The sequence below is a fragment of the Pipistrellus kuhlii genome, unplaced genomic scaffold (genome assembly GCF_014108245.1).
Source record: "Pipistrellus kuhlii isolate mPipKuh1 unplaced genomic scaffold, mPipKuh1.p scaffold_m20_p_20, whole genome shotgun sequence".
In the NCBI taxonomy this organism is placed as follows: domain Eukaryota; kingdom Metazoa; phylum Chordata; class Mammalia; order Chiroptera; family Vespertilionidae; genus Pipistrellus; species Pipistrellus kuhlii.
In genome coordinates, this window is record NW_023425516.1 from 7,945,890 (window position 1) to 7,959,049 (window position 13,160).

General features: G+C 43.1%; 1 non-coding gene across 1 annotated transcript; it reads right to left on the reverse strand.

Moving 5' to 3' along the window:
- Window positions 1–3,610: 3,610 nt before the first annotated feature.
- LOC118725767 lies at window positions 3,611–3,714 on the reverse strand. Its single transcript, XR_004990111.1, has one exon. It is a non-coding gene; the product is annotated as a U6 spliceosomal RNA (small nuclear RNA).
- Between the last annotated feature and the right edge of the window lie 9,446 nt (window positions 3,715–13,160).

Sequence of the window (13,160 nt, forward strand, 5' to 3'; positions counted from 1 at the left end):
GATACTACAGTGGTAGAGGCCTCATAGCCCAGAAATGATGACTTTTTACCCGGCCCACATGACACCACCACAGTGAGAAGAGGAAGAGGTACCACATTCCTGTCAAGTGGGGGTAAAGTCCAGGCTCCCCAAATGCTCTCCATTGATCCTTTGATGGGGGTACCTTATTCCTGGACAGTGGGAATGCAAGTTTTATCACTCTACTTGATCTCTTACATCATCCCAGTGGGGATAACGAGGTGTCGAATTACTTAAATTAATGTATAGCATATACAGTAAAGGAAATGCATGTAAGAATGGTCACCAAAATATGATGGTTACTATTTCAGTAGGACCTTTCCTTTTTCTTAATATTTTATGGACTAGTGGAGCCTGTTAAAATAATCATGGATTATTAAACCCACCAGGGTTTATGTTTTTTTATATTTTATTTTTTAAAATATATTTTATTGATTTTTTACAGAGAAGAAGAGAGAGGGATAGAGAAAAACATCAATGAGAGAGAATCATCGATCAGCTGCCTCTTGCACACCTCCTACTGGGGATGTGCCCGCAACCAAGGTACATGCCCTTGACCAGAATCAAACCTGGGACCCTTCAGTCCGCAGGCCTGACGCTCCATCCACTGAGCCAAACTGGTTTTGGCCCACCAGGGTTTAAAACATATTTTTTGCACATTACATCAGAGGCCTACACTGTCACCTGCCTCAGTGATGATTCTGCATAGTGTTTTCCCCATCTATTCCTTGTGAAACAACACACAGAGACACTTGTATCTCGAACTCACTTGTATAACACAAAGAAGTCCAGGAGTAGAGATCACATACAGTTTAGGATTTTGATTAGGGTCATAGTGTAGGTTTAAAAGCCAACTTAGTATCGGTTTAAAAGAACTTAGCTGTCTTACTGCTGAGGCAGATGACAGATCAAGATTAAATACCCCAGCTGAAACATGCAAGACTCAGCTCATAATTTTTTCTGTATGAATCATCAAGGAGAGGAAATTACTCTGTGATTCTAGCCAATTACCAAATATATAGTGAGTGCTACTTTTCTAGGAACCGGCCATTCAGCAGTGGATAAAAGAGGCAAATATTTCTTCCCCATTGACGATTACAATTCCACTGAAAGAAGACAGACAATAAGCCAAGCAAATTAGTCAATTACCTAGCACGTTAGAAGGTAGGAAATGCTAAGGAGACGATTTAAAGGCGGCATGAATATAGAGAGAGCCAGAGATGAGTAAGAATTGCGATTTTAAATAGGCTTCAATAAAAAGGGATTTTTATTCATATCTTGAAATGAATTCTAGGAGGGAGCCATATGAACATTTACGGAAGAGCATCATAAGCCAAGGAAAAGAGGCTACAAAAGTCTTAATGCAGGGATATGCCATCGTGTTTTAGGAGCAAGAGGAGACCACCAAAAATTACTGAGGGGCTGGTAATGTAAGGCTTTTAGTTTTACTCTGAGTAATATAAGAAGCCAGTGGAGGGTTTTAAGCTGAAAGGTGACATGACTGAACTTTACAAACTGTTTATCATTTTATAATATGACACTCTATCCACTGAGCCAAACCAGTTTCGGCTATTTTTATTCTTTAAAAAAATATTTTTTTTCTTCTTTTCTTAATACTCCTCCCTCCAAGAGGTTTAATTTTTCCCCAGCCCTTGAGCATTATTATTTTTTAAATTTCTTTATTGGTTATGGTATCACATAATTGTCCTCATCACATATTTTTATTGATTTTAGAGAGGGAGGAGGAGGGAGAGATAAAAACCTCAATGCTGAGAAACAATCATTGATCAGCTGCCTCCTAAGCGCCCCACAGTGAGGATTGAACCCACAACCCGGGCATGTGCCCTGACCTGGAATGGAACTGTGACCTCCTGGTTCATAGATGGACCTCCTGGTTCACTGAGCAACACCAGCCAGGTGAGAAGTGGGAGAGAAGGCAGGAGGGAGAGATGGAAGGAGGAAAGAACAATGGAAGGGAGGATAAGTTCTTTCCCTTCTGAAACAGTTTGAAGGAAGTGGCCTCAAATGAAGGCAACAACAAGGAAAAGCAAGCGGCCAGGAAAGCATAACCCTGTGAACATGAAGGCAAAGAACCCAGTTTGAGTGGAACAGCTGAGTGTTTCATGAGGCGTCACAAAAGGTAAACCTGGAGAGGTAGTTTTCTAGGCTATAACTGGGACTAGTTTTATTTGTGTTTATCTAAAAAATAAGATATAAATGTTACTGATACTTAACACATGGGACTGACCCTGGAACTCTGGCTTACAAATGAAGACATTTGGGGTCAATATTGGGGGGGAAAATGTTTAAAAAGAACCAAATCCCCTGTCATTTCTCCTAAAAATCTGTCCTAAATCTCTTCTGTCTGCATGCAGTGAGCATCCAAAGGCACTTCCTTGGTGTCTGTGATGTCATTTCCTTTTGAAGCTACCAGCTCCCTGCAGTGTCTATGCTTTATTCAACCCAGACTTTCTGATAACAGATGTGATTTCCAGCTGTGTCTACACGCCAACCACAGCGGGTTCATTAATAACAATTATTAAGCACTTTGTGTTACAAATTGAGCTTGTGGCAACAGAGAAAACATCCCATCACTTGTTTTATGGCCTCTTGTCAGAGCTAACTATAAATCCCCATTATCTCAACATTATCAGCACTACAACATGGGTCTAAGCATGAGTCATGAATAAAACTTTCAAACAGCTCAATCATTCCGGAAAGAACAGAGCATAAATGAGCACTCGATGGTGTCATGTTATATGTGAACTTAAATAATAGCTCAGGCCTTCCTGTCAGCTAATTATGCAAATTATTATTTTTAAGACTTCCATCTGTAGTTGCATGGCGGGTTCATTTATTTAGACACACAATTAGAATTCAATAAGCACCCAGTCCATGCGCTGCCCTCGCGTAACCCAAGAGTTCCTACGAATGATTTATGAAGACCAATGAGAATAAAGAGAGAAAAGTCTCAACTGAGAGAATGTCTCCTGTGATTATAAGGAGTGAGGGGCGAGGGGCGGTTGAATCATATTTTCTCTGAATACTATATTTTACTGGAGAAATCGTTAAATTGGGAAAGATTAATAGAGAAGGAGCCACAAACTGTATTCATTATTGCTTCCTGGGTGGAAGCCCATATGGATTTTCAGTCAATTGTAAAAATATTTACTTAGTGATCGCTCTGTGTTGGGTCCAAGCTGTCTTAAATGATAAAGACAGGACAGAAAGATAAACTGAACGCATACATTTAATTTGTAAGAGAAAAACGGCCAATAGACACATGAAAATTGTCGAAGTTCACAAAGATATGCAAATTTAAACCACTAGACATTACTTTTCATGTTTTAAACGTTATTCCAGCATTGGGAAGGAGGCAGTGGAATTCGAGATCTGATCATCTGCTGAAAGGTGTGTGAAGGGATCCAAACCTTTGGCAATATCAACCAAGAGTTCTAAAAGAGCCCATTGCTTTGTTTCAGTTGAGGTATAATTGACATACCATATTGTACCAGTCTCAGCCATACGACATAATGAGTTGATATTTGTCTATATCGCAAACAGATCACCACCATAGGTCTAGTTAACAACCAAAACTATGGAACATTTCACAAATTTGTGTGTCATCCTTGTGCAGGGATCACGCTAATCTCTGTATCATTCCAACTTTAGTATGTGTGCTGCCGAAGTGGGCACAAGTGTCCATTATTTTTGATGAGTAATTCTAATGTTGGAAAATGTATTAGTTACAGATTTAGTACATGGGGTTTATGACATTGAATTTATAATGGCAAAAAAAAAAAAAAAGGAATAGCAAATAATAAGCTCCATGAAGGGAATGAGAGACTAGCTAAAATAAAGTCTAAAACGAAATGCTTAAATGAATCACAGCACACCCATATGGTGAACTGCCTTGCTGCCATCAAAGGTTATTTTGTAACCCCCGGCTGGATGTGGCTCAGGAGTTGCACTTGAGCGTGGACTCATGAACCAGGAGGTCGTGGTTCAATTCCCAGTCAGGACAAGTCCCAGGCCATGCACAGTTCTTTTTTTTTTTTCTTTTTTTTTTTTTTATATATTTTATTGATTTTGTACAGAGAGGAAGGGAGAGAGATAGAGAGTTAGAAACATCGATGAGAGAGAGTCATCGATCAGCTGCCTCTTGCACACCCCCTACTGGGGATATGCCCGCAACCAAGGTACATGCCCTTGACAGGAATCGAACCCGGGACCTTTCAGTCCCCAAGCCGACGCTCTATCCATTGAGCCAAACCGGTTTCAGCTATGCACAGTTCTTTGTGTCCATCAGCACCAACCTAACCTGAGCACCTATGATCTCTCCCCTGGAGAGACTGCTGTCTTCCCATCCACTCTGCCTGCCTCCACCTCATTACCAATATAAAAAGCCAAGTATTTTCTTTAAAATGTTGATCAAAAGTAATCACTTTCAAGAGTCAGAACGTCCAGTGGTGTCTTTAACAGGCATGCTAGGTGCAGAAACACACAGATAATGAAGCTCCTATGTAATCGCATAAAAATAAAGAGGAAAACCAGACCCCAAGAAAGGGATAGTTAGTTGCCAGAGAGAAGTCCACCGGAAGCTTCTCTGGTACACACAGCTGTATTTTCCTCCTCAGATGTGTGAGGTGCTGGGGATACCTAAGTAATTCATTGACTACATTGAAATTGACAAGGTACTTATTCAACTGTACAAAAATATTTGAACACATTGAAATTGTTTTTTTCCCGTAGGTGACTGCACCAGTGAAGTTTGTAAAAACAAATACACACTCTGTAGGAGCTAAGTTTCTCAACAGCTTCTATTATACTTAGAGAGAAACCTTCAATCCTTACCGCTGACCTACAAGCCTATGCGTGACATGGTCCTCTTCCTATCTCTCTAGACAATCTCTCCATGGCTTCTTATACTTACACTGAAATTTTTAAAATATATTTTATTGATATTTTACAGAGAGGAAGAGAGAGGGATAGAAAGTTAGAAACATCGATGAGAGAGAAACATCGATCAGCTGCCTCCTGCACTCCCCCGACTGGGGATGTGCCCACAACCAAGGTACATGCCCTTGACCGGAATCGAACCTGAGACACACACCCCCCCCCCCCCCCCCCCAGTCCGCAGGCCGATGCTCCATTCACTGAGCTAAACCTGTTTGGCCTTATACTGAATTTTTATCTCTTTATGATTTCAGCTCTTGCATACCTTTGTGTAGTGTCATTCCCTCCGTCTGCCCTACTCTTCACCTGAATAATTTCCACAGGGGTTCAACTATAGTGAAGCATGTATGTCAAACTGATGTTAGGGTTTGACAGGAATATATTTGCATATGTAGCTGAGGAGCCCCCTGAGACAATACTTCTGTTAGGGTAGGAAGCAACCCAGCTACCAAAATGAGCTCAACCCATCAGCACTATTCATTGCAATAAAAAGCTATTCTGAGGAAGGCATGGGTCTATTGCTAGCATTTGTTTCACTCAGTCCCACGAACTGGGAGAGTTGTGATTTAAAGATTGTTGTGGAAAAATCAGTACTGTTTTTTTCTCTTGCGGGAAACTGATTCATTACATAAAGAAAAATGAGTTGGATCCTACTGTGTTAGACACTGTTAGTCACATGTTCAATATCCATATCCCCCTTCTTTGCTGTTTGAACTTTAGTTTTATTTGGGGTGTTACAGTGTCTGCTTGAATGGTTGCTTCTGCATCCTCCTTGAAAGCTCATAGTGTTCACATGATGGACACAGTTATGGCTAATGATACACATGCAGGACACCCCAGGGAGGATGATACTTTGTTAGGAAAAGGAATAGATGTACCTGACAAGGTCTTTCCCCTGTTCTCATATCTTGCTCCTTTGGAGTTGGACATGAAGTCTGGATCTCCAGCAGCCATCTGCTAAAACAAGGAATAAAAAGCACTAAGCAAAGGTCAAGAGATTCACAGAGATGCTAGCCTGACATCAGCCAGCAACTGAACAACTCCATCAGACTTATATTTCCAATTGCACATGACGCTCCCCCATTTATTTATAAGAGAATCAAACTGGTTCATTTCCAAATAGGCAGCAGTTATAGAAAAGGCAGAGTCCATCTTTCCATGGTTGTGCACCTGGCAAGTAAAGTCCTGAACATGAGAATCAAGACACAGTACTGGCAGCCAGATGTCACCTTTCAACGTCCAGTCCCAAGTGTCATGGGTTTCAAGAGGCATTTGTGGCAAAGATCGTGGCTTTCTGACCCTGGATTGCAGCTCTTGCATTATGTCCTTGAGCTTAATAATTTCAATTCTTGATTCTATTCTTGCAGTAATTCCAATTATTATGAAGCCCCTTGCTTCCCATATTAAGTCCCTTTCTGTTTAAGATACCCAAAGTGGTGTTACTTTTGTGCACTGAGCCCTGACAGTAACCATGAATAGAGAATGCACTGGTATTTGATTTTGCCCCGATAGACACATCAAATCCCTTACCTAGAAAGAGTCAAGCCTTTCTCATCTGGAACTCACTGTTATTATGAGCCAAGAGAGCTGTGGAGTCGGGAGCCAGGTGGCACCCAACTTAGGCAGGGAGAGCTGTCATGTGCTCAACCTTTCACTAAAAGCAGCTCTGGGGAGAGATGCTCTCCTCCTGATTAAGTCAGATCACCCTGGAAACGATTCACTCTGCCCTCATCACCGTACCACACATGCTTTCTCAGACGACTCATCTTCAGGTGTCCTTCTTGGCCATATCTCTGATTCTCTCGGGGTCAGCACTCAACTCTCCCTACTGAGCACTCTACCTGTACTTGACCTTGGCTGACCCCACACCTCTACCTCTTAGGTGTCCATAAATCCTTGATCATTCACTACTTCTAGAACACCCAGCTCTGCACATTCTAGTCTTCATCCTGCCCACCTTCATGTTGAGGCAGTAATACTTCCTAGGACTACTTTTGACTTAGGAAGAAAAAGAATCACCAGAAATTTGTAATAAGAAACAAAGCAGTGATGTTTCTGGCAGGACTATGGCAGCCTCTCCACAGAATAATTTTTGCCCTACGAGGCAGCTTCATCATAACCTTAATGATGTCCCCCCACTGCTTAATATAGTGCTGTTCTCATCTCCCGAGCCAGGCGCAGTGTGGACATGGAGACACCCCAGGGCTTCCACGTGTTTGCGTTGTCAAGCTCAGCTCTTGCAAGGCTGTTAATTTCTTCAGAGGTAATTTAACTGCGATTAACTTAAGTTGCCACCAGGTGAATGTTGCAGCCCTAGTTAAACCACTGTAATCTCAGTGGCCAGATTCCCTATAGGCACGAGAAAACAAAGACAGAATGTCATTTGATTTCCACTTGATTGTGTTAAAAAAAAAAAAAAAGAAAAGAAAAGAAAAGAAAAGAAAGCAGTTCTTCGGCATACTGCTTAAACAAAATGAAAATGGAATACTCCAAAGATGTCTTATTCACGTATTTAACCAAAATTTATTGACAACCTACAAAGTACAAAAGATTTCCCTAGAATCTGGGATGGGGCAGAGAACAGGACAAACCAAGCACCTGGCTTCATAGAGCTAAATCCTGAGGGCAAAACAAACAACAAACAAACATAAAAATATGTTTATCAGATAAACTTTATCCTATAAAACATTATATATTATATATATTATATATTATGATATAGTATATAATGATATATAGTATAATGTATTATAGCTCCAAGCACACCAGCCTATAGAATCATAATAATAAGAACCTAGATTTTACTGATTCTTTTGCCCTACCAATTTGGCCATGAAATAACTCATTCCTCTGAAGAGGAATGTCCCCAACTCTTAAGTATTTCTGAACTTTTTAATTAAATTTCTCATGTATGGCTGAAACCGGTTTGGCTCAGTGGTAGAGCGTCGGTCTTCAGACTGAAGGGTCCCAGGTTCGATTCTGGTCAGGGGCATGTACATTGGTTTCGGGTACATCCCCGGTGGGGGGTGTGCAGCAGGCAGCTGGTCAGTATTTCTCTCTCATCGACGTTTCTAGCTCTCTATCTCTCTCCTTTCCTCTCTGTAAAAATCAATAAAAAAATATTTAAAAAAAATTTCTCATGTATGCTTATAGATAAGTCTAGTCAATCATTTTCATCAGCTACCATGTGATTCACACAAGCAACAATGAATATTTATTCTGAGTACCCCTTCCCCACAAGTACCATTGCCTCTGCCACAAACAACTGCTTTATCTTCTATTTACTGATCAAACATTTATTAAACCTCCATTGCTTCAGCAGGGAAAAAAACTAGCCTCTGTCCTCATAGAGCTTATAATATTGCAGTGAAGAAAGACAAGGAACAGAAATGTAGCTGTGAGTAAGTGCAAAGGGGGAATTGAGAAAAGAACAGAGGCTCAGAGGACAGGCTTCTGAACAAAGTCGTCTGTGGGCTGAGACCTAGAGGATAATATGCATTGATTAGGTGAATGACACATGGAACAGTGTCTTCTGTAGAGGAAACAGCATACTATGTGATGCTGAGATGCCCTGCAGGTCTACCAATACCCAGAATAGTCAAAACAGAAACACTGGTCCAAGAAGAAGTAATAGGAACCAGATATCAGCTCCCACTTAAAACAACTAAAAATCAAGGCATACATATAAAATAATAGTCCTGAAGACAGTAGACATTGGAGTACCAAGGGACAGTGAGGAGCGATGAGAAATAAGGTTAGCCCCATTATTTCCCAGTCTATTGCCTGGAGCTGTGGTCAGCAAACTGCCACTCGTGAGCCACATGCGGCTCTTTGGCCCCTTGAGTGTGGCTCTTCCACAAAACACCATGACCTGGATGAGTCTATTTTGTGGAAGCGGCATTAGAAGAAGTTTAAGTTTAAAAAATTTGGCTCTCAAAAGAAAGTCTAATCATTGTACTGTTGATATTTGGCTCTGTGGACTCATGAGTTTGCCGATCACGGGCCTAGAGAGATTCAGAAGGGGGAACTCCCACAGAGCCGAGCACTGTCCTTGAATGAAGGAGATGGAGGTGGGAGCCCAGAGAGGTAAAGGCAGTCAGAGTTTAGTAAGGCAGAGTGCCTTTTCGAAGAGAGTTACACAGAAGGAAAAGTCCAGAGATTGGCAAAGAAGTCCTCTACAGTATTCAACTAAATGCTGTGGACACATGCATGGGAGGAAGTTATGAAAAATCAGAAAAGAGGCAAACAAAAGCATTATAAAGCCAGAGGGATGTGGGGAGGGGGAGAAGGGGGTCGCCATATGAGGTGACAGGAGAAGATTTGACTTTGGGTGGTGGACACATGGTGCTATATAAAGATTTTATCATTTAGAAATCCGCACTGGAAACCATATGTTCATGTTGACCAATGTCACCCCAATAAAATGCAATTTTAAAGAAAGGATTAGAAAGAATAGACACAAAGCTCCCACAGGCCTGGAAACAATGCCTGTGCTCACCAGCCATAGGGAAAGCTTCATAATTAATAATGCACTGAAAAGAGTACTCAGAAGGGTTTTGCTGGCATAGTGGTGGGGAAAAAATAATCCGCTCCAAATGAAATGATTTCCTAATCCTGCATAACAGAAATTAAACGTGACACCGGAGGAGGTCAAATTGCTAACAAGTAACTTAAATACACCAGAACAAAACTCAAGAATATTGATGAAAGTACAAAAGCATCAAACACCAAGAAAAGTCATAATGTCTGAAATCTAGCAAAAAAATTACTTGGCATGCAGCTTAGCCCATAGCTCAGTTGTATGGAACCTTATGCCATACATCAAGAAGGTTGCAGTTCAGTTCTCAGTCAGGGCACATACCTAGGTTTCGGGATCATTCCCTGGTCAGGGCACAGATGGGAGGGAACCGATAGATGTTTCTCTCTCGTGTCACGTGAGAGGACCTCAAAACCTTTATTTATGAAATCTGGAAATTAACCCATTATTAATGGCTAAGCAGAACATGAAACTGCAAGCTTATCCAAGCCTGGGTGTCACAGGCATTGTCAAATAAGTAGCCTTGACACTTCCTAGTACCATAAGGACTACAGTCCCAAGAGTCTAAACTCTGAATCATGCATTCACAAAATTGACAATGTGGATATTGAAAACCTAATAGAATTTTTCTGCAAGACTCCTAGAGCTGAGCTCAAATAATTTATACATAAGAATCTCAGCGAGACTCTCTACGTCCAGCAACAAACTTTAAATTTGAAGCACTGGCCATAGCTTCATAGAACGCCACACTCTCTCCTTGCGGTGCATCCAGCACTGAGACGATGTCAAGGAGAGATCTATAATTTTCATATGAACAGTTTTCAGGGCTCTGGCAAATCTATTCTCCAGATCCCATAAGACCCTCCCACGATCAATCATTTCTCCATGGCATTGGTCAAGCAAACTCATTAGTCAACAGAGCCAAATATCAACAGTACAACGATTGACATTTCTTTGGAGAGCCACATTTTTTTAACTTAAACTTCTTCTAATGCCACTTCTTCAAAATAGACTCGCCCCGGCCATGGTATTTTGTGGAAGAGCCACACTCAAGGGGCCAAAGAGCCGCATGTGGCTCATGAGCCGCGGTTTGCCGACCACTGCTCCATGGAGATGCCCAGCTCCTGGTGGGCTGGTTCAAACTAGCAGGTGCTCCAGCCCAACCCATCAGAGTGCTGAGTTGTCAGGCCACCTCTACCACATACCTGCTCCATTCCTCCTGAGAACTCCATGTGAGATTATAACCAGTTGTCTGGTTGGGTTTTACGCTGGTTATAAATTAACATTTTAACTAGTTTTATTTCCAGTCGAATGTGGAGGATTGGGTAAGGAATGGATTCCAATAGGATTTCAGAATGGCATTTTATTTCATTCTCTCACAGCATCTTAGAAGAGTTACAGTAAAAATAAAATGCTGATGCCTCCCCTACTCTCCCCAGAATCCGCCTTTGCCTCTGTCTAGTAAACTTTCCATTTCAGTGGGGGGAATGAAGCTATTTGTCAGTACCAATGTCAAGAATGAATGCAACTCGAATTCTCCAGCCATTTATTTCGACAATTCTCTATTCCACAGCTGAAATAACTTAACATAAGAAATAGCTGTTCCCTCAGTATAAAACTTGCAAACCTGGTTCCACAAGGCATCGTTCTAAAGAAATAATAATAATGAATCTGGAAGGGCTGCTGGGTAAGACGTTCCATCCATCTTGGTGCCGTGGTAATGCCCACATCCACCGGAGCACTTCCCTCCACCATCCTAGGCTCCCAGCAACATCCCACCGGGCCAATCTCTTCACGTCCCTTTTCATTACCATCATTATAATTGCTGCCATTTCCTCATAAACATTCATGATCCGTCATCGTTCCTCTTTAAACTTGATGTGTTGATGACACCCAAATGGCCCTGAATGGGAAACCCTCAATGACTGAGACATCGGGAAAAATGAGAAAGAATGATGAAATTTTTCATTTTCCCCCTGACAAGTCCCTGGTGCAGACAGCTACAGAACACAAACCTGAGCCACAGGAACGTGGCTTTGTGTGGATGATGGAGTGGCAGTGAGGCTCCCGGGAGTCCTGTGGATAGCCTAGTGTGTTCCACGTCCATCATGTTTGGAAGGATTTCTCCTTCTTCACCAAACTTCTACCCACCTCTTCCACCCTAACCAGGGAGCGTTTGAGGGCCAAGAGCATTAAGAATGTTGTCCAGCCCCAACCGGTTTGGCTCAGTGGCTAGAGCGTCAGCCTGCGGACTGAAGGGTCCCAGGTTCGATTCCGGTCAAGGGCATGTACTTTGGCTGTGGGCACATCCCCAGTGGGGGGGGGGGGGGGGGGAAGGGGGGTTGCAGGAGGCAGCTGGTCGATGTTTCTAACTCTCTATCCCTCTCCCTTCCTCTCTATAAAAAAAAAATCAATTATACATATATATATATATATATATATATATATATATATATATATATATATATATATTTTTTTTTTTTTTTAATGTCCAGTGAAAAAAGCAAATGCTTAGCTTCTCATCTATACTCATAAAGGTGATTATGCTGATTAGACCAGACGTCTTCCGGACGGCTTTCCGGATGTCCTTCCCGACAAAGGACACCTGCCGCTCCAGCTGGCCCAGGAGAAGCCGCCCATGGACCATGGCAAAGAGGCCTCTCTGCCGACCAGCCTCCGCCATGGACCTGTCCGGGGACCTGCCGGAGCCTGAGCACTCACCTGCTGCTGGTAAGTGAAGAGCCGCCCTGCGGGCGAGGAGAAGGGGGCAGGTGGACAGGCTGGTGGCGGCCTGGAGGCCCCGGAGCCTGGGGTGGTCAGCTCGAGGAGAAGGCGGGCAAGCACGCTGGTCTCAGGCAGACCCCGGGGTGCTCACTGCAGTCCCAGAGCCCCATAGCGCTCCGCCACCTTCGCTCGATAGGAAGAAACGGCTCTGCTCCCGGCGCGGGCGGGGGCAGCGCGGTCCCGCTCCCTGCGGGTCTCCGTGTGCGGTCCCCACAAGTCGGGGCAGCCCAACTTCCGGCTGCTCAGCGTGGGCCTGGTGCAGAGCCCCTCCGCCTTCGCACATGGCGCAGCATCCGGGCCTCTAGCTGCAGCCTCCGGCCTGGGTCTGAATCCCTTTTTCATGAGCAACGTTTTTCCACCCGTGCATGTACAAGTTCAAGGTCTTGTTTGGTTTGTTTTTACCCCAGAGGTTGAAGGAATCGCCAGCGTTATTTTTCGTGTTTTTGAACCATCTGCGTGCGTTTTGATTTTTCAGTTGATAGTAGTTCCCGGGGTCACGAAAGTCTCCGTCCACAGAGTCAGGAGCACCAGCCCAGGCCCACCTATCAGCCTGGCCCTGACCATGGGGTGAGTTCCTGCAGGCTGGGGTTTGATCCCCACATGTTAGCCCTGGGAGACCGGTGCCTTTGATATTGCTGTTTGTCTGGATTTTAATTGGACAAATGCCCAGCAGTCCCGGGCACCAGCTTAGCAAAATCGTGCGGGAAGAGAATTAATTCTATCTGGATTTCTTTAAATTCCCTCAGCCCCTACTCACCCCTCTGTAAAGGCACAGAACAAGTGAGGCCCCTTAAGTAAAAATCAGAGGCCTCCAGCAACAGTGGGCCTCTCTCATTACAGTCATTTGGACTGGATGGCATTTGAG